We start from the raw sequence: 25,406 nt of genomic DNA, 5'->3' as shown, positions 1-25,406 counted from the left end.
TCAAGGCAGCTGCCTATCATGTCATGCCCTACCTGCACAGGTGTGCTGGCTACTCAAATGATCCAATTAAGGAGGCCATTTAGTCAGCAGCAGAAGTCCTGTGCCTGGACGCTCCAACAGGGGCCAGACACAAGCAGAAGCAGAAGCAGCAGAAGCAGCAGCAGCACCACCTTTTGTTTTTTGGCTGCAGCAGCAGCAAGGCCCACAGGGCTGGCTAGCTGGCTAGCCAGCAAGCAGGTAGCAATGAAAGTAGGAATCTTTCTTTTTAACCCTGTAAGGGGGTGGTGCACTGTACCCGAAGATACTGCCATATCGGGTCAATGCATAGGGCGACGGAAGCAAGCTTCGAAATCGGCCCCCGTTCTCAAAAATCCATTTAATATATGGTCCCCAGATAGGGGACGTATCAGATATTAAACTGATAAGAACAGATACTACACTTGATCTTAGCCAAAAGGCCGAGAAGCGATAACCGTGAAAGGGGCGGGCCCAACAAGGTCCCCTTCATGGGCACTATCACTGCTTGCTGTCAGGGAGGCTGCCAGACAATTTTTCATGCACACTCTGGGCTGGGGGGCAGTCAACCACCAGTACACACAGCAGAACCTAAACCCATACCATTATTGCTAAGCAGCAAGACAGGGGCCCATTGCACTCCCACGGGGCCTTTTTAAATGCAATCCATAACCCGGATTTGCCAGGAACCCTTCTTACTCCTCCTACTTGCATGTGACACTGGGCTTAGGATCTGCATAGGAAACACACACACAAGCACACACCTACCTTTGTTGCCTGCAGATGCCTCCTTGGCTGTCCCCAAACGGTATCAAACCAACACCCACGGGAAGCTGTAAGCATAGAGGACATGCCTGCACCCCATTGGACTTACCTGTGTGGGTTAAATCCGGGTTATTTGACAACCTATGGCGGTGATGGTTCTGCTCAGGCAGAGCAGTGCTGATGCTCCTCATAAAGCTGTCGCTGCTGTGAAGGTTCTAGGTGACATCACAAATCCCTTTGGTTACATACACAACAAAGCTGGGTTGTTGTTGTTTACACTCTGCAAGGCCTGTGGAAGTGAGTGACATCATAGCACTGTAGTTCTGAGGGTTCAAGATGGATGCAACAATCTCCTGTTGCTTCTATGAAGGCCGTAATAGACGACATCACCAAACAGCTCCATAGTCACATACACAGCAAAGGAGAGATGTTGTTTACACCTAGTGATGTCAGTGGTATTGAGTGACATCACAGCACAGTGCTAAGGCTCCTGGGCCTGGACACAGCAGCGGCTGCAATATCTCAACGGAGAATACGTTTATATCTATGTGTGTGTGTGCGCATATATATATACATATATATATATATATATATATATATATATATATATATATTTCTCCGCCGAAATCACTTTTAAACCCATTTCCACCTTTTTTTCCCTTCTCTTCCTCTTACTTTTTTTTCACGTTTTTTTACGTTTTTCTCCTTTTCGCCTCTTTTCTGGGCGTATTATTCTTCTTTTTCTTCTTTTTTTTCGTCTAATGCATACCCCATCAGTGCAGCAATGCTTATTCAATACCGCCAGCAGATGGAGACACTGGGGGATAATTTTCTAAGGATTTATACTGATTTTTCCTGTCTGAATTTGTCGCACAGAAAGTTGCAGGCCAAATATGTGTGACATTTCTGCGACTTTAGCTTCTAGAGCATTTTTACAACATTATACATAGGTGCTGAATACATAAAAAGCGACTGTTCAGCGACAGACAAGTCGCATCGGCTGAAAGTAGGCCAGAATGTCAGTCCATGTTGGAGCAGGTTTAGATACAGTCTAAAGCATAGATCTCAAAGTCTGTGCACAGAATTTAACAAGGGCCTCGCACCTTCTGATGCATCAGGTAGGTGCACAATAGCATAGCCTAACCCTCTGTACTTTGGTCTATATTGATGCGGGACATAGACAGCCAGCTGATGACCAATCCATTAGTGCAATGGATGGCTGGAAGCATTTGTCTTTGCCTTTGCAATACCACAGAAGCAATGCATGGTCAATGTACAGCAATGACACACCTGTGTGAACAGCCAGGAGACCCCCCCCCCCCCATGTTATGTTACATAGTTACATAGTTAGTACGGTCGAAAAAAGACATATGTCCATCACGTTCAACCAGGGAATTAAGGGGTAGGGGTGTGGCGCGATATTGGGGAAGGGATGAGATTTTATATTTCTTCATAAGCATTAATCTTATTTTGTCAATTAGGAACATTCAGCACCCACCCGCTATCAAGGCAGCTGCCTATCATGTCATGCCCTACCTGCACAGGTGTGCTGGCTACTCAAATGATCCAATTAAGGAGGCCATTTAGTCAGCAGCAGCAGAAGTCCTGTGCCTGGACGCTCCAACAGGGGCCAGACACAAGCAGAAGCAGAAGCAGCAGAAGCAGCAGCAGCACCACCTTTTGTTTTTTGGCTGCAGCAGCAGCAAGGCCCACAGGGCTGGCTAGCTGGCTAGCCAGCAAGCAGGTAGCAATGAAAGTAGGAATCTTTCTTTTTAACCCTGTAAGGGGGTGGTGCACTGTACCCGAAGATACTGCCATATCGGGTCAATGCAAAGGGCGACGGAAGCAAGCTTCGAAATCGGCCCCCGTTCTCAAAAATCCATTTAATATATGGTCCCCAGATAGGGGACGTATCAGATATTAAACTGATAAGAACAGATACTACACTTGATCTTAGCCAAAAGGCCGAGAAGCGATAACCGTGAAAGGGGCGGGCCCAACAAGGTCCCCTTCATGGGCACTATCACTGCTTGCTGTCAGGGAGGCTGCCAGACAATTTTCCATGCACACTCTGGGCTGGGGGGCAGTCAACCACCAGTACACACAGCAGAACCTAAACCCATACCATTATTGCTAAGCAGCAAGACAGGGGCCCATTGCACTCCCACGGGGCCTTTTTAAATGCAATCCATAACCCGGATTTGCCAGGAACCCTTCTTACTCCTCCTACTTGCATGTGACACTGGGCTTAGGATCTGCATAGGAAACACACACACAAGCACACACCTACCTTTGTTGCCTGCAGATGCCTCCTTGGCTGTCCCCAAACGGTATCAAACCAACACCCACGGGAAGCTGTAAGCATAGAGGACATGCCTGCACCCCATTGGACTTACCTGTGTGGGTTAAATCCGGGTTATTTGACAACCTATGGCGGTGATGGTTCTGCTCAGGCAGAGCAGTGCTGATGCTCCTCATAAAGCTGTCGCTGCTGTGAAGGTTCTAGGTGACATCACAAATCCCTTTGGTTACATACACAACAAAGCTGGGTTGTTGTTGTTTACACTCTGCAAGGCCTGTGGAAGTGAGTGACATCATAGCACTGTAGTTCTGAGGGTTCAAGATGGATGCAACAATCTCCTGTTGCTTCTATGAAGGCCGTAATAGACGACATCACCAAACAGCTCCATAGTCACATACACAGCAAAGGAGAGATGTTGTTTACACCTAGTGATGTCAGTGGTATTGAGTGACATCACAGCACAGTGCTAAGGCTCCTGGGCCTGGACACAGCAGCGGCTGCAATATCTCAACGGAGAATACGTTTATATCTATGTGTGTGTGTGCGCATATATATATATATATATATATATATATATATATATTTCTCCGCCGAAATCACTTTTAAACCCATTTCCACCTTTTTTTCCCTTCTCTTCCTCTTACTTTTTTTTCACGTTTTTTTACGTTTTTCTCCTTTTCGCCTCTTTTCTGGGCGTATTATTCTTCTTTTTCTTCTTTTTTTTCGTCTAATGCATACCCCATCAGTGCAGCAATGCTTATTCAATACCGCCAGCAGATGGAGACACTGGGGGATAATTTTCTAAGGATTTATACTGATTTTTCCTGTCTGAATTTGTCGCACAGAAAGTTGCAGGCCAAATATGTGTGACATTTCTGCGACTTTAGCTTCTAGAGCATTTTTACAACATTATACATAGGTGCTGAATACATAAAAAGCGACTGTTCAGCGACAGACAAGTCGCATCGGCTGAAAGTAGGCCAGAATGTCAGTCCATGTTGGAGCAGGTTTAGATACAGTCTAAAGCATAGATCTCAAAGTCTGTGCACAGAATTTAGCAAGGGCCTCGCACCTTCTGATGCATCAGGTAGGTGCACAATAGCATAGCCTAACCCTCTGTACTTTGGTCTATATTGATGCGGGACATAGACAGCCAGCTGATGACCAATCCATTAGTGCAATGGATGGCTGGAAGCATTTGTCTTTGCCTTTGCAATACCACAGAAGCAATGCATGGTCAATGTACAGCAATGACACACCTGTGTGAACAGCCAGGAGACCCCCCCCCCCCATGTTATGTTACATAGTTACATAGTTAGTACGGTCGAAAAAAGACATATGTCCATCACGTTCAACCAGGGAATTAAGGGGTAGGGGTGTGGCGCGATATTGGGGAAGGGATGAGATTTTATATTTCTTCATAAGCATTAATCTTATTTTGTCAATTAGGAACATTCAGCACCCACCCGCTATCAAGGCAGCTGCCTATCATGTCATGCCCTACCTGCACAGGTGTGCTGGCTACTCAAATGATCCAATTAAGGAGGCCATTTAGTCAGCAGCAGCAGAAGTCCTGTGCCTGGACGCTCCAACAGGGGCCAGACACAAGCAGAAGCAGAAGCAGCAGAAGCAGCAGCAGCACCACCTTTTGTTTTTTGGCTGCAGCAGCAGCAAGGCCCACAGGGCTGGCTAGCTGGCTAGCCAGCAAGCAGGTAGCAATGAAAGTAGGAATCTTTCTTTTTAACCCTGTAAGGGGGTGGTGCACTGTACCCGAAGATACTGCCATATCGGGTCAATGCAAAGGGCGACGGAAGCAAGCTTCGAAATCGGCCCCCGTTCTCAAAAATCCATTTAATATATGGTCCCCAGATAGGGGACGTATCAGATATTAAACTGATAAGAACAGATAATGTTTCAACAAAATTTTATTGAATAAATAAGAAACCATACAGAATTTAAAATGCAAAATAATAAAAGGTTCACAAAAGTTTTAAAATACAAATAATAAAACCAGTAATAAAAGGAGAAAAAATAGAAATGGCAGGATAAAACATTATACAAATGTCATAAAACCTGATTATATTGTTATTTCGTTCCATAGAGGCAGACACCACATGGATGCTGCCTCGCTGGCCCCCAACTGTTTCTTGTCTCTTAGGTAATAGATGTACATCTCACTCAGGGCCAGCTTTATACAGTTTTTAACATCAATAAAATCATATTTAAAAAGTAAGATGTTCCTAACTTTCCAGATGGCATTTTTAAAACAATTAATAATCATCCAGCAGATCATCTGCTGTTTAAAATTGGGGCAGTTAAAAAGACCGTAAAAGACACATTCGTGATTAAAATCTTTTAGGCCGCAGGCCCACTTCAAAAGTGGGCCTACCTTCCTCCAAAGCTCCCGTGCAAAAGGGCAGTTCCAAAATATGTGCAGCACCGTTTCGTCCACTCCGCAGCCATCTCTCGGGCACTTGGCTCTCGCCACCAGTCCTCGCCTGTGCTGGAACTCACGAGTAGGGAGGCACTGGTGGACGATTGCCCAGGCAAGATCCCTGTGTACATTCGCCAGAAACTTCCCGTACACGTTCCGCCATACCTTTTTGGATCTTGCCTGTGTGAAATTGGACACTGCCAGGGTAACCTCACTCCGCCTGAGGACCTTTGATACCTTTCTCTGGTCCCCCAGTATGTCAGGCTCCAAATCTTGGAGACCTAGGAGCCTGACTGTCTTTTCCAACACCACATAATGTTTTGGGGGACACAGAAGCACCGGAGCGTTCAGAGGGATGCGCAACCATCTTTTAAAAACCATGCCCGCAGCGTACCTTAAAAAGCAGCTAAAAATGCCATCGGATTTAATAATTTTAAAACAGAAACAGAAATACTTTATGTAAAAGAAAGTAAAAAGGTTAGGAACATCTTTCCCGCCATTATCTTTACTTTTGTACATAAAATCACGCTTTAATTTCTCCATTTTTGAACCCCATAAAAAAGTAAAAACAATTCTAGTTACTTTTTTAATGTATAAAATAGATGGAGGAAATACCATGGCAATGTATAGCATAATAGGGAGTAAAACCATCTTTATTATTAAAATCTTCCCCTCCATGGTAAGGTTTCTAAGATTCCACATTAAAATCTTCTTCTCCATCTTAGCTATAGCTGAATCCCAGTTAGGGCTCCCATCATTGACCTGGTTAAAAACAATACCTAAAACTTTAATTTGATCCTGTTGCATTGTGACTCCTGGGGTGATGGATGAATCCCAGGAGCCAATATAAAAACAGTCACATTTATCTGTGTTTAGCTTAAAACCAGAGACCTCGCAGAAATAGCTGGTGTTCCTCAATGCCCCCCTCATGGATGGAGAGTCCGGGCACAGTATGGTGACATCATCCATGTACCCCAACACCTTTAGATGGGTCCCTCCTCCACCAGGTATCGGTACGCCTCTTACTACCCGGTCTTTCCTGAGGAGGGCCATCAGTGGTTCGATTGCGCAAATAAAAAGGAGTGGGGACAGGGGGCAGCCCTGTTTGACACCTGATAAAAGAGGAACACCGCTGGTTAAAAAGCCATTAACAGAGACTTGACTAAAACAGGATCGGTATAAAAGCATGATTCGGCTTAAAATCGTTTCAGGCACTGCCATCTTTTTAAGAACTAAAAACAGGTATTCATGGGAGACCCTATCAAAGGCTTTTTCAAAGTCTAAGGATAAAATTGCTACAGTTTGATTTCTATCCTTAAAATACCATAAAACATCTCTTAAAATATTTAGGGATTCAGCTATAGACCTTCCAGGTACCCCACAAACCTGATTTGGGTGAATTAATTTATGAATAAAAGGTTTAAAACGGACAGCTAATAACTTGGCTAAAACTTTATAATCGACATTTAAAAGTGTGATGGGGCGCCAATTTTTTAGCATATCCTTTTCACCCTTTTTAAAAAGTAATGATACAATCCCCCTCCTCCAGGAAGGGGGAAGTTCATTAACAATAAAAGTTTCTTTATACAATAAAACCATATCATCCTTTAAAATATCCCAAAAAGCTAAATAAAATTCGATGGGTAAACCATCTTCCCCAGGGGCCTTCCCACTAGAAAAACTTTTAAAAACAAATAAAAGTTCATCTAAGTTAAGATCACGGGATAAAACCTCCTGGTCTAAAACATCTAGCTTAAAATCAAGGGAATTAAGAACATGTTCTAAAAAGGATGGATTAAGATCTTTCTTATTAAAAAGAAGCTGGTAGAAGTTAAAAACTGCATCTAACATGCCTTTTGGAGTGGATTCACCCTCAAGGTTTTGGATGATATCCCTCCTATTCATCACTTTTTTAAAAAAGAAACGGGAACATTTCTCGCCCTCCTCCAGGTGCTGCACATGCGAGTTAAAAATGATTTGTTTCCCTTTCTTTTCTATGGCATGTTTTATTTCAGTTTTAAGGTTTAAAATATCATTTTCTACATCCATACCAGCTTCTTTCAATTTAAAAAGTACATTTAAACGCATGTTAAGAACATAAAACCACTGTTTTTCCATTTTTGCCTTCTTCTTACCTGCTTTGATAAAAAAAAATCTGATTTTAGATTTGGTGCCCTCCCACCAGTGCAGCATAGGCTCGTGGGGTTTTCTTTGTGATTGCCAGCACTGGTAGGTCCGCACAAACTCCTCTTTTATCTCAGGGTCCTCTAGGAGTGTGGTGTTTAATCTCCAGAGGCTCCTTTTTGCTTTTTGCTCCCCCTCTAGCTCCAGGCCCACCAAGAGGAGCTTATGATCAGAGAAGATATTCTGCTCGAGCGTGCATTTCAGGGGTTTAAAAGCTCTAGAGGAAAAAATAAAATCGATTCTGGAGCTCACTCTTCCATTGGACCATGTGGCGCCCGGGTCCTCCGGCAAGAGATCCTTCCAGCAATCTTTCAAATTAAAATCATCAATAAAATTTTTAAGCAGGTAAGAAGTGCGGTCTTTACGATTAATATCCCCACCCTGCCGGTGTTCCCCATCACGTATGCAGTTAAAATCACCTCCCACCAGCAGGGGGGAAGACCCAACACAAAACAGTGGTAAAATTTCAAATAGTTCTGCCCGCTCCTGTTTATCAGGAGGGGCATACACATTTAAAACACGAATTAAAAGTCCATTAAAATATAGATGAATTAAAAGAGCTCTGCCAGGCACAATCTCAGTTACTGTATGAATAGAAAAGGACTGGCCTCGGCAGAGCAGCCCAACACCCACAGAACGACAGTCATTTGCACCGGACCATATGGATGGGCCCAGCTTCCAGTCTTCTTTTAAGTCTTTATAGTCCATTTTACTAGGGATTCCACATTCTTGTAGCAGGCAAAGGTCAAAGTCACATGTCTCTAGATAAGAAAATAAAGCAGCCCTGCGATCAGGGCTCTTTAAGGACCTCACATTGAGTGAGGCAATTTTTACAGGGATAGGCATAGTTTATGGAGAGTCCGTGCTTGGAGAATCAAAGTCAATAATAAGCTGCGTACCGTCATCCCCCGCCTGCGGGGTCATCAGCTCCTTGATGTTCTGAGGGTCGGAGCTTGAGATCGATGATGCCCCGACCCTGAGCTCGCTCTCGTCCGAACTACGGCACGCCGCTTTCCTTTGAATGTCTTCCTCTTCTTCTTCTCTTTGTCTTTTAAATGTCACACTGCTGTCCATATCCTCTGTGTTGCTCTCACTCGATGTAATCTCTGGCCCCCGGCTGATGGATCTGCGTCTTCTTTCATCATTTGACGACTGGAACTGCTGCACAGGGGCCTGTGAGGCCTCTTTTCCGGAACCTTTGCCGCTACCTTGGGAAGTTTTCATCGCTTGTTCCCCAGCAAGCGTTGCTGAGGACTGTTGCTCCAACTTCCCCATCGATCGACGATGGCCAGTTTTACCCACCGGGTCCACTGCTGGCGGGGCAGCAAACCCTGGTTTGGCGCCACTTGTCTTCTTGGCCCTGTCCTGTATAGGCGGAGTAACAGGACCGGGCTCAGACCTGGCCACCTGGCTCCCCTTCCGGCGGGCTTTCACCGGGGCCTCTTCGTCCGGAGCAGGGCGACCCTGGGCCAAGCCAGTACCTGGCTTATGCTGTAATTTTGGGTCCACCTTTGCCCCCACCGAGGCCCGTCGGCTGCCACCCGCCACAGGTGAGCCCCCTTCAGAAGTTTCGGCGGGCTCTTGAGCCAGGTAGGAAGTCGATCGACGTCTTTCAATTTCCCGGGCAGTAAACTCGATCACCCGCCCGGGCTTCGTGGAATCCCCATGGCCTCCCCCTAGCACTACCACCGGTGGGCCCCCCGATGGAGCACCAGAGGTCTTGGGCCTGGACCCATCAGTACCTGCCATCTGGGGTTTGGGCATCTTAAAAAAGGACGTCTTTTGTCCTGTCCCCTCTTTGGGTGGGCCCAGCCTTGACCCACCCATCGTAGTTTTTGCTTTATGGGGACAGGAATTAAAATCGTGATTTTCCTCTCCGCAGAGGTTGCACCTTATCGAATGGCTACATCTTGAGGCTATGTGACCTTCTTGGCCACACCTATTGCAGCGAATCACACGCTCCGCGCCGCAGGTCTCCTGGGTGTGGCCAAACCTCAAGCAATTTCGGCAATACATAGGCATTTGAGGATAGAACAGGAAGCCCCGAACTCTCCCGATGGCAAAATTTGGGGGCGGATGGCAAAGACCCCCAATACCACCGGGATCCTTACGGAGCTTGACCCAGAACTTCCTCTTGCCGTTCCAGAACCGCACGGAGTTCAAGATTTTGTTTGCGAACCGCACCTCTTCGCAGTATCGCCGAAGAAAAGTGGCTATATCCTCCGTGGTCACATGAGGGCTGTGCATAGCCACCACCAACGGTATATGTTCCTCACCATAGAGGAACTGGAACGAAAGACCGTCGAGTCGATCGTCCCTCTGGTCCGCACCAGACAAGGTTGCATAGATGTTATCGCAACACGCCGTGGCCGTGAAGGTGACGGTATACAGGCCACGGCTTTCCTGGTCATTTAGACACAGGATGTCCTCCCTATTGAGGCGGAAGTAGTCAAGAAGAATCACCTCCGCAATGAAGCGGAGGTTCTTCAACTGACGATGGCTCTCCGACACCTCTATGCGGATGGTATTTCGCATCGACATTTCCCCAGAGGGGAAAGCCCAGGAGAACGGCATCTTCCACACCCAGGGACTAAGCCCCTTCCCCAATAGCAGCAGGGGCTCGGAATCCCGCTATAAAAGCGGAACCCTTACCCAAGGCAGAGGTCGGGGGTACCCTAGGTGCTTCCGAAGCTACAGGTAACGCTCAACGTACCGAAAATGCCTTCTGAGACACAAGGTCCCAGAGACAGGGGGATCGCAACCCGTTGTCTGTGGACTAAGCCCGCTCCCCAATAGCAGCAAGGGGGTGAAGTCGCTCCGTAAGGAGAGACAATCCCCCAAGGCCGAGAAGCGGGGTACCACAGACACCTTCCGACCAGACCAAATGCAGATACTACACTTGATCTTAGCCAAAAGGCCGAGAAGCGATCCAGAAGCAGCAGCAGCACCACCTTTTGTTTTTTGGCTGCAGCAGCAGCAGCAGCAGCAGCAAGGCCCACAGGGCTGGCTAGCTGGCTAGCCAGCAAGCAGGTAGCAATGAAAGTAGGAATCTTTCTTTTTAACCCTGTAAGGGGGTGGTGCACTGTACCCGAAGATACTGCCATATCGGGTCAATGCATAGGGCGACGGAAGCAAGCTTCGAAATCGGCCCCCGTTCTCAAAAATCCATTTAATATATGGTCCCCAGATAGGGGACGTATCAGATATTAAACTGATAAGAACAGATACTACACTTGATCTTAGCCAAAAGGCCGAGAAGCGATAACCGTGAAAGGGGCGGGCCCAACAAGGTCCCCTTCATGGGCACTATCACTGCTTGCTGTCAGGGAGGCTGCCAGACAATTTTCCATGCACACTCTGGGCTGGGGGGCAGTCAACCACCAGTACACACAGCAGAACCTAAACCCATACCATTATTGCTAAGCAGCAAGACAGGGGCCCATTGCACTCCCACGGGGCCTTTTTAAATGCAATCCATAACCCGGATTTGCCAGGAACCCTTCTTACTCCTCCTACTTGCATGTGACACTGGGCTTAGGATCTGCATAGGAAACACACACACAAGCACACACCTACCTTTGTTGCCTGCAGATGCCTCCTTGGCTGTCCCCAAACGGTATCAAACCAACACCCACGGGAAGCTGTAAGCATAGAGGACATGCCTGCACCCCATTGGACTTACCTGTGTGGGTTAAATCCGGGTTATTTGACAACCTATGGCGGTGATGGTTCTGCTCAGGCAGAGCAGTGCTGATGCTCCTCATAAAGCTGTCGCTGCTGTGAAGGTTCTAGGTGACATCACAAATCCCTTTGGTTACATACACAACAAAGCTGGGTTGTTGTTGTTTACACTCTGCAAGGCCTGTGGAAGTGAGTGACATCATAGCACTGTAGTTCTGAGGGTTCAAGATGGATGCAACAATCTCCTGTTGCTTCTATGAAGGCCGTAATAGACGACATCACCAAACAGCTCCATAGTCACATACACAGCAAAGGAGAGATGTTGTTTACACCTAGTGATGTCAGTGGTATTGAGTGACATCACAGCACAGTGCTAAGGCTCCTGGGCCTGGACACAGCAGCGGCTGCAATATCTCAACGGAGAATACGTTTATATCTATGTGTGTGTGTGCGCATATATATATATATATATATATATATATATATATATTTCTCCGCCGAAATCACTTTTAAACCCATTTCCACCTTTTTTTCCCTTCTCTTCCTCTTACTTTTTTTTCACGTTTTTTTACGTTTTTCTCCTTTTCGCCTCTTTTCTGGGCGTATTATTCTTCTTTTTCTTCTTTTTTTTCGTCTAATGCATACCCCATCAGTGCAGCAATGCTTATTCAATACCGCCAGCAGATGGAGACACTGGGGGATAATTTTCTAAGGATTTATACTGATTTTTCCTGTCTGAATTTGTCGCACAGAAAGTTGCAGGCCAAATATGTGTGACATTTCTGCGACTTTAGCTTCTAGAGCATTTTTACAACATTATACATAGGTGCTGAATACATAAAAAGCGACTGTTCAGCGACAGACAAGTCGCATCGGCTGAAAGTAGGCCAGAATGTCAGTCCATGTTGGAGCAGGTTTAGATACAGTCTAAAGCATAGATCTCAAAGTCTGTGCACAGAATTTAGCAAGGGCCTCGCACCTTCTGATGCATCAGGTAGGTGCACAATAGCATAGCCTAACCCTCTGTACTTTGGTCTATATTGATGCGGGACATAGACAGCCAGCTGATGACCAATCCATTAGTGCAATGGATGGCTGGAAGCATTTGTCTTTGCCTTTGCAATACCACAGAAGCAATGCATGGTCAATGTACAGCAATGACACACCTGTGTGAACAGCCAGGAGACCCCCCCCCCCCCATGTTATGTTACATAGTTACATAGTTAGTACGGTCGAAAAAAGACATATGTCCATCACGTTCAACCAGGGAATTAAGGGGTAGGGGTGTGGCGCGATATTGGGGAAGGGATGAGATTTTATATTTCTTCATAAGCATTAATCTTATTTTGTCAATTAGGAACATTCAGCACCCACCCGCTATCAAGGCAGCTGCCTATCATGTCATGCCCTACCTGCACAGGTGTGCTGGCTACTCAAATGATCCAATTAAGGAGGCCATTTAGTCAGCAGCAGCAGAAGTCCTGTGCCTGGACGCTCCAACAGGGGCCAGACACAAGCAGAAGCAGAAGCAGCAGAAGCAGCAGCAGCACCACCTTTTGTTTTTTGGCTGCAGCAGCAGCAAGGCCCACAGGGCTGGCTAGCTGGCTAGCCAGCAAGCAGGTAGCAATGAAAGTAGGAATCTTTCTTTTTAACCCTGTAAGGGGGTGGTGCACTGTACCCGAAGATACTGCCATATCGGGTCAATGCATAGGGCGACGGAAGCAAGCTTCGAAATCGGCCCCCGTTCTCAAAAATCCATTTAATATATGGTCCCCAGATAGGGGACGTATCAGATATTAAACTGATAAGAACAGATACTACACTTGATCTTAGCCAAAAGGCCGAGAAGCGATAACCGTGAAAGGGGCGGGCCCAACAAGGTCCCCTTCATGGGCACTATCACTGCTTGCTGTCAGGGAGGCTGCCAGACAATTTTCCATGCACACTCTGGGCTGGGGGGCAGTCAACCACCAGTACACACAGCAGAACCTAAACCCATACCATTATTGCTAAGCAGCAAGACAGGGGCCCATTGCACTCCCACGGGGCCTTTTTAAATGCAATCCATAACCCGGATTTGCCAGGAACCCTTCTTACTCCTCCTACTTGCATGTGACACTGGGCTTAGGATCTGCATAGGAAACACACACACAAGCACACACCTACCTTTGTTGCCTGCAGATGCCTCCTTGGCTGTCCCCAAACGGTATCAAACCAACACCCACGGGAAGCTGTAAGCATAGAGGACATGCCTGCACCCCATTGGACTTACCTGTGTGGGTTAAATCCGGGTTATTTGACAACCTATGGCGGTGATGGTTCTGCTCAGGCAGAGCAGTGCTGATGCTCCTCATAAAGCTGTCGCTGCTGTGAAGGTTCTAGGTGACATCACAAATCCCTTTGGTTACATACACAACAAAGCTGGGTTGTTGTTGTTTACACTCTGCAAGGCCTGTGGAAGTGAGTGACATCATAGCACTGTAGTTCTGAGGGTTCAAGATGGATGCAACAATCTCCTGTTGCTTCTATGAAGGCCGTAATAGACGACATCACCAAACAGCTCCATAGTCACATACACAGCAAAGGAGAGATGTTGTTTACACCTAGTGATGTCAGTGGTATTGAGTGACATCACAGCACAGTGCTAAGGCTCCTGGGCCTGGACACAGCAGCGGCTGCAATATCTCAACGGAGAATACGTTTATATCTATGTGTGTGTGTGCGCATATATATATATATATATATATATATATATATATTTCTCCGCCGAAATCACTTTTAAACCCATTTCCACCTTTTTTTCCCTTCTCTTCCTCTTACTTTTTTTTCACGTTTTTTTACGTTTTTCTCCTTTTCGCCTCTTTTCTGGGCGTATTATTCTTCTTTTTCTTCTTTTTTTTCGTCTAATGCATACCCCATCAGTGCAGCAATGCTTATTCAATACCGCCAGCAGATGGAGACACTGGGGGATAATTTTCTAAGGATTTATACTGATTTTTCCTGTCTGAATTTGTCGCACAGAAAGTTGCAGGCCAAATATGTGTGACATTTCTGCGACTTTAGCTTCTAGAGCATTTTTACAACATTATACATAGGTGCTGAATACATAAAAAGCGACTGTTCAGCGACAGACAAGTCGCATCGGCTGAAAGTAGGCCAGAATGTCAGTCCATGTTGGAGCAGGTTTAGATACAGTCTAAAGCATAGATCTCAAAGTCTGTGCACAGAATTTAGCAAGGGCCTCGCACCTTCTGATGCATCAGGTAGGTGCACAATAGCATAGCCTAACCCTCTGTACTTTGGTCTATATTGATGCGGGACATAGACAGCCAGCTGATGACCAATCCATTAGTGCAATGGATGGCTGGAAGCATTTGTCTTTGCCTTTGCAATACCACAGAAGCAATGCATGGTCAATGTACAGCAATGACACACCTGTGTGAACAGCCAGGAGACCCCCCCCCCCCCCCCATGTTATGTTACATAGTTACATAGTTAGTACGGTCGAAAAAAGACATATGTCCATCACGTTCAACCAGGGAATTAAGGGGTAGGGGTGTGGCGCGATATTGGGGAAGGGATGAGATTTTATATTTCTTCATAAGCATTAATCTTATTTTGTCAATTAGGAACATTCAGCACCCACCCGCTATCAAGGCAGCTGCCTATCATGTCATGCCCTACCTGCACAGGTGTGCTGGCTACTCAAATGATCCAATTAAGGAGGCCATTTAGTCAGCAGCAGCAGAAGTCCTGTGCCTGGACGCTCCAACAGGGGCCAGACACAAGCAGAAGCAGAAGCAGCAGAAGCAGCAGCAGCACCACCTTTTGTTTTTTGGCTGCAGCAGCAGCAAGGCCCACAGGGCTGGCTAGCTGGCTAGCCAGCAAGCAGGTAGCAATGAAAGTAGGAATCTTTCTTTTTAACCCTGTAAGGGGGTGGTGCACTGTACCCGAAGATACTGCCATATCGGGTCAATGCATAGGGCGACGGAAGCAAGCTTCGAAATCGGCCCCCGTTCTCAAAAATCCATTTAATATATGGTCCCCAGATAGGGGACGTATCAGATATTAAACTGATAAGAACAGATACTACACTTGATCTTAGCCAAAAGGCCGAGAAGCGATAACCGTGAAAGGGGCGGGCCCAACAAGGTCCCCTTCATGGGCACTATCACTGCTTGCTGTCAGGGAGGCTGCCAGACAATTTTCCATGCACACTCTGGGCTGGGGGGCAGTCAACCACCAGTACACACAGCAGAACCTAAACCCATACCATTATTGCTAAGCAGCAAGACAGGGGCCCATTGCACTCCCACGGGGCCTTTTTAAATGCAATCCATAACCCGGATTTGCCAGGAACCCTTCTTACTCCTCCTACTTGCATGTGACACTGGGCTTAGGATCTGCATAGGAAACACACACACAAGCACACACCTACCTTTGTTGCCTGCAGATGCCTCCTTGGCTGTCCCCAAACGGTATCAAACCAACACCCACGGGAAGCTGTAAGCATAGAGGACATGCCTGCACCCCATTGGACTTACCTGTGTGGGTTAAATCCGGGTTATTTGACAACCTATGGCGGTGATGGTTCTGCTCAGGCAGAGCAGTGCTGATGCTCCTCATAAAGCTGTCGCTGCTGTGAAGGTTCTAGGTGACATCACAAATCCCTATGGTTACATACACAACAAAGCTGGGTTGTTGTTGTTTACACTCTGCAAGGCCTGTGGAAGTGAGTGACATCATAGCACTGTAGTTCTGAGGGTTCAAGATGGATGCAACAATCTCCTGTTGCTTCTATGAAGGCCGTAATAGACGACATCACCAAACAGCTCCATAGTCACATACACAGCAAAGGAGAGATGTTGTTTACACCTAGTGATGTCAGTGGTATTGAGTGACATCACAGCACAGTGCTAAGGCTCCTGGGCCTGGACACAGCAGCGGCTGCAATATCTCAACGGAGAATACGTTTATATCTATGTGTGTGTGTGCGCATATATATATATATATATATATATATATATATATATATATATATTTCTCCGCCGAAATCACTTTTAAACCCATTTCCACCTTTTTTTCCCTTCTCTTCCTCTTACTTTTTTTTCACGTTTTTTTACGTTTTTCTCCTTTTCGCCTCTTTTCTGGGCGTATTATTCTTCTTTTTCTTCTTTTTTTTCGTCTAATGCATACCCCATCAGTGCAGCAATGCTTATTCAATACCGCCAGCAGATGGAGACACTGGGGGATAATTTTCTAAGGATTTATACTGATTTTTCCTGTCTGAATTTGTCGCACAGAAAGTTGCAGGCCAAATATGTGTGACATTTCTGCGACTTTAGCTTCTAGAGCATTTTTACAACATTATACATAGGTGCTGAATACATAAAAAGCGACTGTTCAGCGACAGACAAGTCGCATCGGCTGAAAGTAGGCCAGAATGTCAGTCCATGTTGGAGCAGGTTTAGATACAGTCTAAAGCATAGATCTCAAAGTCTGTGCACAGAATTTAGCAAGGGCCTCGCACCTTCTGATGCATCAGGTAGGTGCACAATAGCATAGCCTAACCCTCTGTACTTTGGTCTATATTGATGCGGGACATAGACAGCCAGCTGATGACCAATCCATTAGTGCAATGGATGGCTGGAAGCATTTGTCTTTGCCTTTGCAATACCACAGAAGCAATGCATGGTCAATGTACAGCAATGACACACCTGTGTGAACAGCCAGGAGACCCCCCCCCCCCCCCCATGTTATGTTACATAGTTACATAGTTAGTACGGTCGAAAAAAGACATATGTCCATCACGTTCAACCAGGGAATTAAGGGGTAGGGGTGTGGCGCGATATTGGGGAAGGGATGAGATTTTATATTTCTTCATAAGCATTAATCTTATTTTGTCAATTAGGAACATTCAGCACCCACCCGCTATCAAGGCAGCTGCCTATCATGTCATGCCCTACCTGCACAGGTGTGCTGGCTACTCAAATGATCCAATTAAGGAGGCCATTTAGTCAGCAGCAGCAGAAGTCCTGTGCCTGGACGCTCCAACAGGGGCCAGACACAAGCAGAAGCAGAAGCAGCAGAAGCAGCAGCAGCACCACCTTTTGTTTTTTGGCTGCAGCAGCAGCAAGGCCCACAGGGCTGGCTAGCTGGCTAGCCAGCAAGCAGGTAGCAATGAAAGTAGGAATCTTTCTTTTTAACCCTGTAAGGGGGTGGTGCACTGTACCCGAAGATACTGCCATATCGGGTCAATGCATAGGGCGACGGAAGCAAGCTTCGAAATCGGCCCCCGTTCTCAAAAATCCATTTAATATATGGTCCCCAGATAGGGGACGTATCAGATATTAAACTGATAAGAACAGATAAGGTTTCAACAAAATTTTATTGAATAAATAAGAAACCATACAGAATTTAAAATGCAAAATAATAAAAGGTTCACAAAAGTTTTAAAATACAAATAATAAAACCAGTTATAAAAGGAGAAAAAATAAAAATGGCAGGATAAAACATTATACAAATGTCATAAAAACTGATTATATTGTTATTTCGTTCCATAGAGGCAGACACCACATGGATGCTGCCTCGCTGGCCCCCAACTGTTTCTTGTCTCTTAGGTAATAGATGTACATCTCACTCAGGGCCAGCTTTATACAGTTTTTAACATCAATAAAATCATGTTTAAAAAGTAAGATGTTCCTAACTTTCCAGATGGCATTTTTAAAACAATTAATAATCATCCAGCAGATCATCTGCTGTTTAAAATTGGGGCAGTTAAAAAGACCGTAAAAGACACATTCGTGATTAAAATCTTTTAGGCCGCAGGCCCACTTCAAAAGTGGGCCTACCTTCCTCCAAAGCTCCCGTGCAAAAGGGCAGTTCCAAAATATGTGCAGCACCGTTTCGTCCACTCCGCAGCCATCTCTCGGGCACTTGGCTCTCGCCACCAGTCCTCGCCTGTGCTGGAACTCACGAGTAGGGAGGCACTGGTGGACGATTGCCCAGGCAAGATCCCTGTGTACATTCGCCAGAAACTTCCCGTACACGTTCCGCCATACCTTTTTGGATCTTGCCTGTGTGAAATTGGACACTGCCAGGGTAACCTCACTCCGCCTGAGGACCTTTGATACCTTTCTCTGGTCCCCCAGTATGTCAGGCTCCAAATCTTGGAGACCTAGGAGCCTGACTGTCTTTTCCAACACCACATAATGTTTTGGGGGACACAGAAGCACCGGAGCGTTCAGAGGGATGCGCAACCATCTTTTAAAAACCATGCTCGCAGCGTACCTTAAAAAGCAGCTAAAAATGCCATCGGATTTAATAATTTTAAAACAGAAACAGAAATACTTTATGTAAAAGAAAGTAAAAAGGTTAGGAACATCTTTCCCGCCATTATCTTTACTTTTGTACATAAAATCACGCTTTAATTTCTCCATTTTTGAACCCCATAAAAAAGTAAAAACAATTCTAGTTACTTTTTTAATGTATAAAATAGATGGAGGAAATACCATGGCAATGTATAGCATAATAGGGAGTAAAACCATCTTTATTATTAAAATCTTCCCCTCCATGGTAAGGTTTCTAAGATTCCACATTAAAATCTTCTTCTCCATCTTAGCTATAGCTGAATCCCAGTTAGGGCTCCCATCATTGACCTGGTTAAAAACAATACCTAAAACTTTAATTTGATCCTGTTGCATTGTGACTCCTGGGGTGATGGATGAATCCCAGGAGCCAATATAAAAACAGTCACATTTATCTGTGTTTAGCTTAAAACCAGAGACCTCGCAGAAATAGCTGGTGTTCCTCAATGCCCCCCTCATGGATGGAGAGTCCGGGCACAGTATGGTGACATCATCCATGTACCCCAACACCTTTAGATGGGTCCCTCCTCCACCAGGTATCGGTACGCCTCTTACTACCCGGTCTTTTCTGAGGAGGGCCATCAGTGGTTCGATTGCGCAAATAAAAAGGAGTGGGGACAGGGGGCAGCCCTGTTTGACACCTGATAAAAGAGGAACACCGCTGGTTAAAAAGCCATTAACAGAGACTTGACTAAAACAGGATCGGTATAAAAGCATGATTCGGCTTAAAATCGTTTCAGGCACTGCCATCTTTTTAAGAACTAAAAACAGGTATTCATGGGAGACCCTATCAAAGGCTTTTTCAAAGTCTAAGGATAAAATTGCTACAGTTTGATTTCTATCCTTAAAATACCATAAAACATCTCTTAAAATATTTAGGGATTCAGCTATAGACCTTCCAGGTACCCCACAAACCTGATTTGGGTGAATTAATTTATGAATAAAAGGTTTAAAACGGACAGCTAATAACTTGGCTAAAACTTTATAATCGACATTTAAAAGTGTGATGGGGCGCCAATTTTTTAGCATATCCTTTTCACCCTTTTTAAAAAGTAATGATACAATCCCCCTCCTCCAGGAAGGGGGAAGTTCATTAACAATAAAAGTTTCTTTATACAATAAAACCATATCATCCTTTAAAATATCCCAAAAAGCTAAATAAAATTCGATGGGTAAACCATCTTCCCCAGGGGCCTTCCCACTAGAAAAACTTTTAAAAACAAATAAAAGTTCATCTAAGTTAAGATCACGGGATAAAACCTCCTGGTCTAAAACATCTAGCTTAAAATCAAGGGAATTAAGAACATGTTCTAAAAAGGATGGATTAAGATCTTTCTTATTAAAAAGAAGCTGGTAGAAGTTAAAAACTGCATCTAACATGCCTTTTGGAGTGGATTCACCCTCAAGGTTTTGGATGATATCCCTCCTATTCATCACTTTTTTAAAAAAGAAACGGGAACATTTCTCGCCCTCCTCCAGGTGCTGCACATGTGAGTTAAAAATGATTTGTTTCCCTTTCTTTTCTATGGCATGTTTTATTTCAGTTTTAAGGTTTAAAATATCATTTTCTACATCCATACCAGCTTCTTTCAATTTAAAAAGTACATTTAAACGCATGTTAAGAACATAAAACCACTGTTTTTCCATTTTTGCCTTCTTCTTACCTGCTTTGATAAAAAAAAATCTGATTTTAGATTTGGTGCCCTCCCACCAGTGCAGCATAGGCTCGTGGGGTTTTCTTTGTGATTGCCAGCACTGGTAGGTCCGCACAAACTCCTCTTTTATCTCAGGGTCCTCTAGGAGTGTGGTGTTTAATCTCCAGAGGCCCCTTTTTGCTTTTTGCTCCCCCTCTAGCTCCAGGACCACCAAGAGGAGCTTATGATCAGAGAAGATATTCTGCTCGAGCGTGCATTTCAGGGGTTTAAAAGCTCTAGAGGAAAAAATAAAATCGATTCTGGAGCTCACTCTTCCATTGGACCATGTGGCGCCCGGGTCCTCCGGCAAGAGATCCTTCCAGCAATCTTTCAAGTTAAAATCATCAATAAAATTTTTAAGCAGGTAAGAAGTGCGGTCTTTACGATTAATATCCCCACCCTGCCGGTGTTCCCCATCACGTATGCAGTTAAAATCACCTCCCACCAGCAGGGGGGAAGACCCAACACAAAACAGTGGTAAAATTTCAAATAGTTCTGCCCGCTCCTGTTTATCAGGAGGGGCATACACATTTAAAACACGAATTAAAAGTCCATTAAAATATAGATGAATTAAAAGAGCTCTGCCAGGCACAATCTCAGTTACTGTATGAATAGAAAAGGACTGGCCTCGGCAGAGCAGCCCAACACCCACAGAACGACAGTCATTTGCACCGGACCATATGGATGGGCCCAGCTTCCAGTCTTCTTTTAAGTCTTTATAGTCCATTTTACTAGGGATTCCACATTCTTGTAGCAGGCAAAGGTCAAAGTCACATGTCTCTAGATAAGAAAATAAAGCAGCCCTGCGATCAGGGCTCTTTAAGGACCTCACATTGAGTGAGGCAATTTTTACAGGGATAGGCATAGTTTATGGAGAGTCCGTGCTTGGAGAATCAAAGTCAATAATAAGCTGCGTACCGTCATCCCCCGCCTGCGGGGTCATCAGCTCCTTAATGTTCTGAGGGTCGGAGCTTGAGATCGATGATGCCCCGACCCTGAGCTCGCTCTCGTCCGAACTACGGCACGCCGCTTTCCTTTGAATGTCTTCCTCTTCTTCTTCTCTTTGTCTTTTAAATGTCATACTGCTGTCCATATCCTCTGTGTTGCTCTCACTCGATGTAATCTCTGGCCCCCGGCTGATGGATCTGCGTCTTCTTTCATCTTTTGACGACTGGAACTGCTGCACAGGGGCCTGTGAGGCCTCTTTTCCGGAACCTTTGCCGCTACCTTGGGAAGTTTTCATCGCTTGTTCCCCAGCAAGCGTTGCTGAGGACTGTTGCTCCAACTTCCCCATCGATCGACGATGGCCAGTTTTACCCACCGGGTCCACTGCTGGCGGGGCAGCAAACCCTGGTTTGGCGCCACTTGTCTTCTTGGCCCTGTCCTGTATAGGCGGAGTAACAGGACCGGGCTCAGACCTGGCCACCTGGCTCCCCTTCCGGCGGGCTTTCACCGGGGCCTCTTCGTCCGGAGCAGGGCGACCCTGGGCCAAGCCAGTACCTGGCTTATGCTGCAATTTTGGGTCCACCTCTGCCCCCACCGAGGCCCGTCGGCTGCCACCCGCCACAGGTGAGCCCCCTTCAGAAGTTTCGGCGGGCTCTTGAGCCAGGTAGGAAGTCGATCGACGTCTTTCAATTTCCCGGGCAGTAAACTCGATCACCCGCCCGGGCTTCGTGGAATCCCCATGGCCTCCCCCTAGCACTACCACCGGTGGGCCCCCCGATGGAGCACCAGAGGTCTTGGGCCTGGACCCATCAGTACCTGCCTTCTGGGGTTTGGGCATCTTAAAAAAGGACGTCTTTTGTCCTGTCCCCTCTTTGGGTGGGCCCAGCCTTGACCCACCCATCGTAGTTTTTGCTTTATGGGGACAGGAATTAAAATCATGATTTTCCTCTCCGCAGAGGTTACACCTTATCGTATGGCTACATCTTGAGGCTATGTGACCTTCTTGGCCACACCTATTGCAGCGAATCACACGCTCCGCGCCGCAGGTCTCCTGGGTGTGGCCAAACCTCAAGCAATTTCGGCAATACATAGGCATTTGAGGATAGAACAGGAAGCCCCGAACTCTCCCGATGGCAAAATTTGGGGGCGGATGGCAAAGACCCCCAATACCACCGGGATCCTTACGGAGCTTGACCCAGAACTTCCTCTTGCCGTTCCAGAACCGCACGGAGTTCAATATTTTGTTTGCGAATCGCACCTCTTCGCAGTATCGCCGAAGAAAAGTGGCTATATCCTCCGTGGTCACATGAGGGCTGTGCATAGCCACCACCAACGGTATATGTTCCTCACCATAGAGGAACTGGAACGAAAGACCGTCGAGTCGATCGTCCCTCTGGTCCGCACCAGACAAGGTTGCATAGATGTTATCGCAACACGCCGTGGCCGTGAAGGTGACGGTATACAGGCCACGGCTTTCCTGGTCATTTAGACACAGGATGTCCTCCCTATTGAGGCGGAAGTAGTCAAGAAGAATCACCTCCGCAATGAAGCGGAGGTTCTTCAACTGACGATGGCTCTCCGACACCTCTATGCGGATGGTATTTCGCATCGACATTTCCCCAGAGGGGAAAGCCCAGGAGAACGGCATCTTCCACACCCAGGGACTAAGCCCCTTCGCCAATAGCAGCAGGGGCTCGGAATCCCGCTATAAAAGCGGAACCCTTACCCAAGGCAGAGGTCGGGGGTACCCTAGGTGCTTCCGAAGCTACAGGTAACGCTCAACGTACCGAAAATGCCTTCTGAGACACAAGGTCCCAGAGACAGGGGGATCGCAACCCGTTGTCTGTGGACTAAGCCCGCTCCCCAATAGCAGCAAGGGGGTGAAGTCCCTCCGTAAGGAGAGACAATCCCCCAAGGCCGAGAAGCGGGGTACCACAGACACCTTCCGACCAGACCAAATGCAGATACTACACTTGATCTTAGCCAAAAGGCCGAGAAGCGATAACCGTGAAAGGGGCGGGCCCAACAAGGTCCCCTTCATGGGCACTATCACTGCTTGCTGTCAGGGAGGCTGCCAGACAATTTTCCATGCACACTCTGGGCTGGGGGGCAGTCAACCACCAGTACACACAGCAGAACCTAAACCCATACCATTATTGCTAAGCAGCAAGACAGGGGCCCATTGCACTCCCACGGGGCCTTTTTAAATGCAATCCATAACCCGGATTTGCCAGGAACCCTTCTTACTCCTCCTACTTGCATGTGACACTGGGCTTAGGATCTGCATAGGAAACACACACACAAGCACACACCTACCTTTGTTGCCTGCAGATGCCTCCTTGGCTGTCCCCAAACGGTATCAAACCAACACCCACGGGAAGCTGTAAGCATAGAGGACATGCCTGCACCCCATTGGACTTACCTGTGTGGGTTAAATCCGGGTTATTTGACAACCTATGGCGGTGATGGTTCTGCTCAGGCAGAGCAGTGCTGATGCTCCTCATAAAGCTGTCGCTGCTGTGAAGGTTCTAGGTGACATCACAAATCCCTTTGGTTACATACACAACAAAGCTGGGTTGTTGTTGTTTACACTCTGCAAGGCCTGTGGAAGTGAGTGACATCATAGCACTGTAGTTCTGAGGGTTCAAGATGGATGCAACAATCTCCTGTTGCTTCTATGAAGGCCGTAATAGACGACATCACCAAACAGCTCCATAGTCACATACACAGCAAAGGAGAGATGTTGTTTACACCTAGTGATGTCAGTGGTATTGAGTGACATCACAGCACAGTGCTAAGGCTCCTGGGCCTGGACACAGCAGCGGCTGCAATATCTCAACGGAGAATACGTTTATATCTATGTGTGTGTGTGCGCATATATATATATATATATATATATATATATATATATATATATATATATATTTCTCCGCCGAAATCACTTTTAAACCCATTTCCACCTTTTTTTCCCTTCTCTTCCTCTTACTTTTTTTTCACGTTTTTTTACGTTTTTCTCCTTTTCGCCTCTTTTCTGGGCGTATTATTCTTCTTTTTCTTCTTTTTTTTCGTCTAATGCATACCCCATCAGTGCAGCAATGCTTATTCAATACCGCCAGCAGATGGAGACACTGGGGGATAATTTTCTAAGGATTTATACTGATTTTTCCTGTCTGAATTTGTCGCACAGAAAGTTGCAGGCCAAATATGTGTGACATTTCTGCGACTTTAGCTTCTAGAGCATTTTTACAACATTATACATAGGTGCTGAATACATAAAAAGCGACTGTTCAGCGACAGACAAGTCGCATCGGCTGAAAGTAGGCCAGAATGTCAGTCCATGTTGGAGCAGGTTTAGATACAGTCTAAAGCATAGATCTCAAAGTCTGTGCACAGAATTTAGCAAGGGCCTCGCACCTTCTGATGCATCAGGTAGGTGCACAATAGCATAGCCTAACCCTCTGTACTTTGGTCTATATTGATGCGGGACATAGACAGCCAGCTGATGACCAATCCATTAGTGCAATGGATGGCTGGAAGCATTTGTCTTTGCCTTTGCAATACCACAGAAGCAATGCATGGTCAATGTACAGCAATGACACACCTGTGTGAACAGCCAGGAGACCCCCCCCCCCCCCCCCCCCCCATGTTATGTTACATAGTTACATAGTTAGTACGGTCGAAAAAAGACATATGTCCATCACGTTCAACCAGGGAATTAAGGGGTAGGGGTGTGGCGCGATATTGGGGAAGGGATGAGATTTTATATTTCTTCATAAGCATTAATCTTATTTTGTCAATTAGGAACATTCAGCACCCACCCGCTATCAAGGCAGCTGCCTATCATGTCATGCCCTACCTGCACAGGTGTGCTGGCTACTCAAATGATCCAATTAAGGAGGCCATTTAGTCAGCAGCAGCAGAAGTCCTGTGCCTGGACGCTCCAACAGGGGCCAGACACAAGCAGAAGCAGAAGCAGCAGAAGCAGCAGCAGCACCACCTTTTGTTTTTTGGCTGCAGCA

General features: G+C 46.2%; 7 non-coding genes and 2 pseudogenes across 7 annotated transcripts; all 9 read right to left on the bottom strand.

Annotated features, from left to right (window-relative positions):
- Positions 1–279: 279 nt before the first annotated feature.
- On the bottom strand, positions 280–470 carry LOC130339646 (U2 spliceosomal RNA). The gene has a single exon (XR_008879975.1). It is a non-coding gene; the product is annotated as a U2 spliceosomal RNA (small nuclear RNA).
- A 2,096-nt stretch (positions 471–2,566) lies between these two features.
- LOC130339581 (U2 spliceosomal RNA) lies at positions 2,567–2,757 on the bottom strand. The gene has a single exon (XR_008879928.1). It is a non-coding gene; the product is annotated as a U2 spliceosomal RNA (small nuclear RNA).
- Positions 2,758–4,836: 2,079 nt separating this feature from the next.
- LOC130339585 (U2 spliceosomal RNA) lies at positions 4,837–5,022 on the bottom strand. Its single transcript, XR_008879930.1, has one exon. It is a non-coding gene; the product is annotated as a U2 spliceosomal RNA (small nuclear RNA).
- Positions 5,023–10,480: 5,458 nt separating this feature from the next.
- Positions 10,481–10,629, bottom strand: LOC130339604 (U2 spliceosomal RNA; annotated as a pseudogene).
- A 143-nt stretch (positions 10,630–10,772) lies between these two features.
- LOC130339645 (U2 spliceosomal RNA) lies at positions 10,773–10,963 on the bottom strand. The gene has a single exon (XR_008879974.1). It is a non-coding gene; the product is annotated as a U2 spliceosomal RNA (small nuclear RNA).
- A 2,080-nt stretch (positions 10,964–13,043) lies between these two features.
- LOC130339644 (U2 spliceosomal RNA) lies at positions 13,044–13,234 on the bottom strand. The gene has a single exon (XR_008879973.1). It is a non-coding gene; the product is annotated as a U2 spliceosomal RNA (small nuclear RNA).
- Positions 13,235–15,315: 2,081 nt separating this feature from the next.
- LOC130339643 (U2 spliceosomal RNA) lies at positions 15,316–15,506 on the bottom strand. The gene has a single exon (XR_008879972.1). It is a non-coding gene; the product is annotated as a U2 spliceosomal RNA (small nuclear RNA).
- A 2,091-nt stretch (positions 15,507–17,597) lies between these two features.
- LOC130339586 (U2 spliceosomal RNA) lies at positions 17,598–17,783 on the bottom strand. Its single transcript, XR_008879931.1, has one exon. It is a non-coding gene; the product is annotated as a U2 spliceosomal RNA (small nuclear RNA).
- Positions 17,784–23,172: 5,389 nt separating this feature from the next.
- On the bottom strand, positions 23,173–23,390 carry LOC130339606 (U2 spliceosomal RNA; annotated as a pseudogene).
- Positions 23,391–25,406: the final 2,016 nt, after the last annotated feature.

This window comes from Hyla sarda, unplaced genomic scaffold (genome assembly GCF_029499605.1).
Source record: "Hyla sarda isolate aHylSar1 unplaced genomic scaffold, aHylSar1.hap1 scaffold_546, whole genome shotgun sequence".
Classification (NCBI taxonomy): domain Eukaryota; kingdom Metazoa; phylum Chordata; class Amphibia; order Anura; family Hylidae; genus Hyla; species Hyla sarda.
The sequence above is the reverse complement of the archived record's forward strand: the minus strand, read 5'-3'. Positions and strand labels throughout refer to the sequence as shown.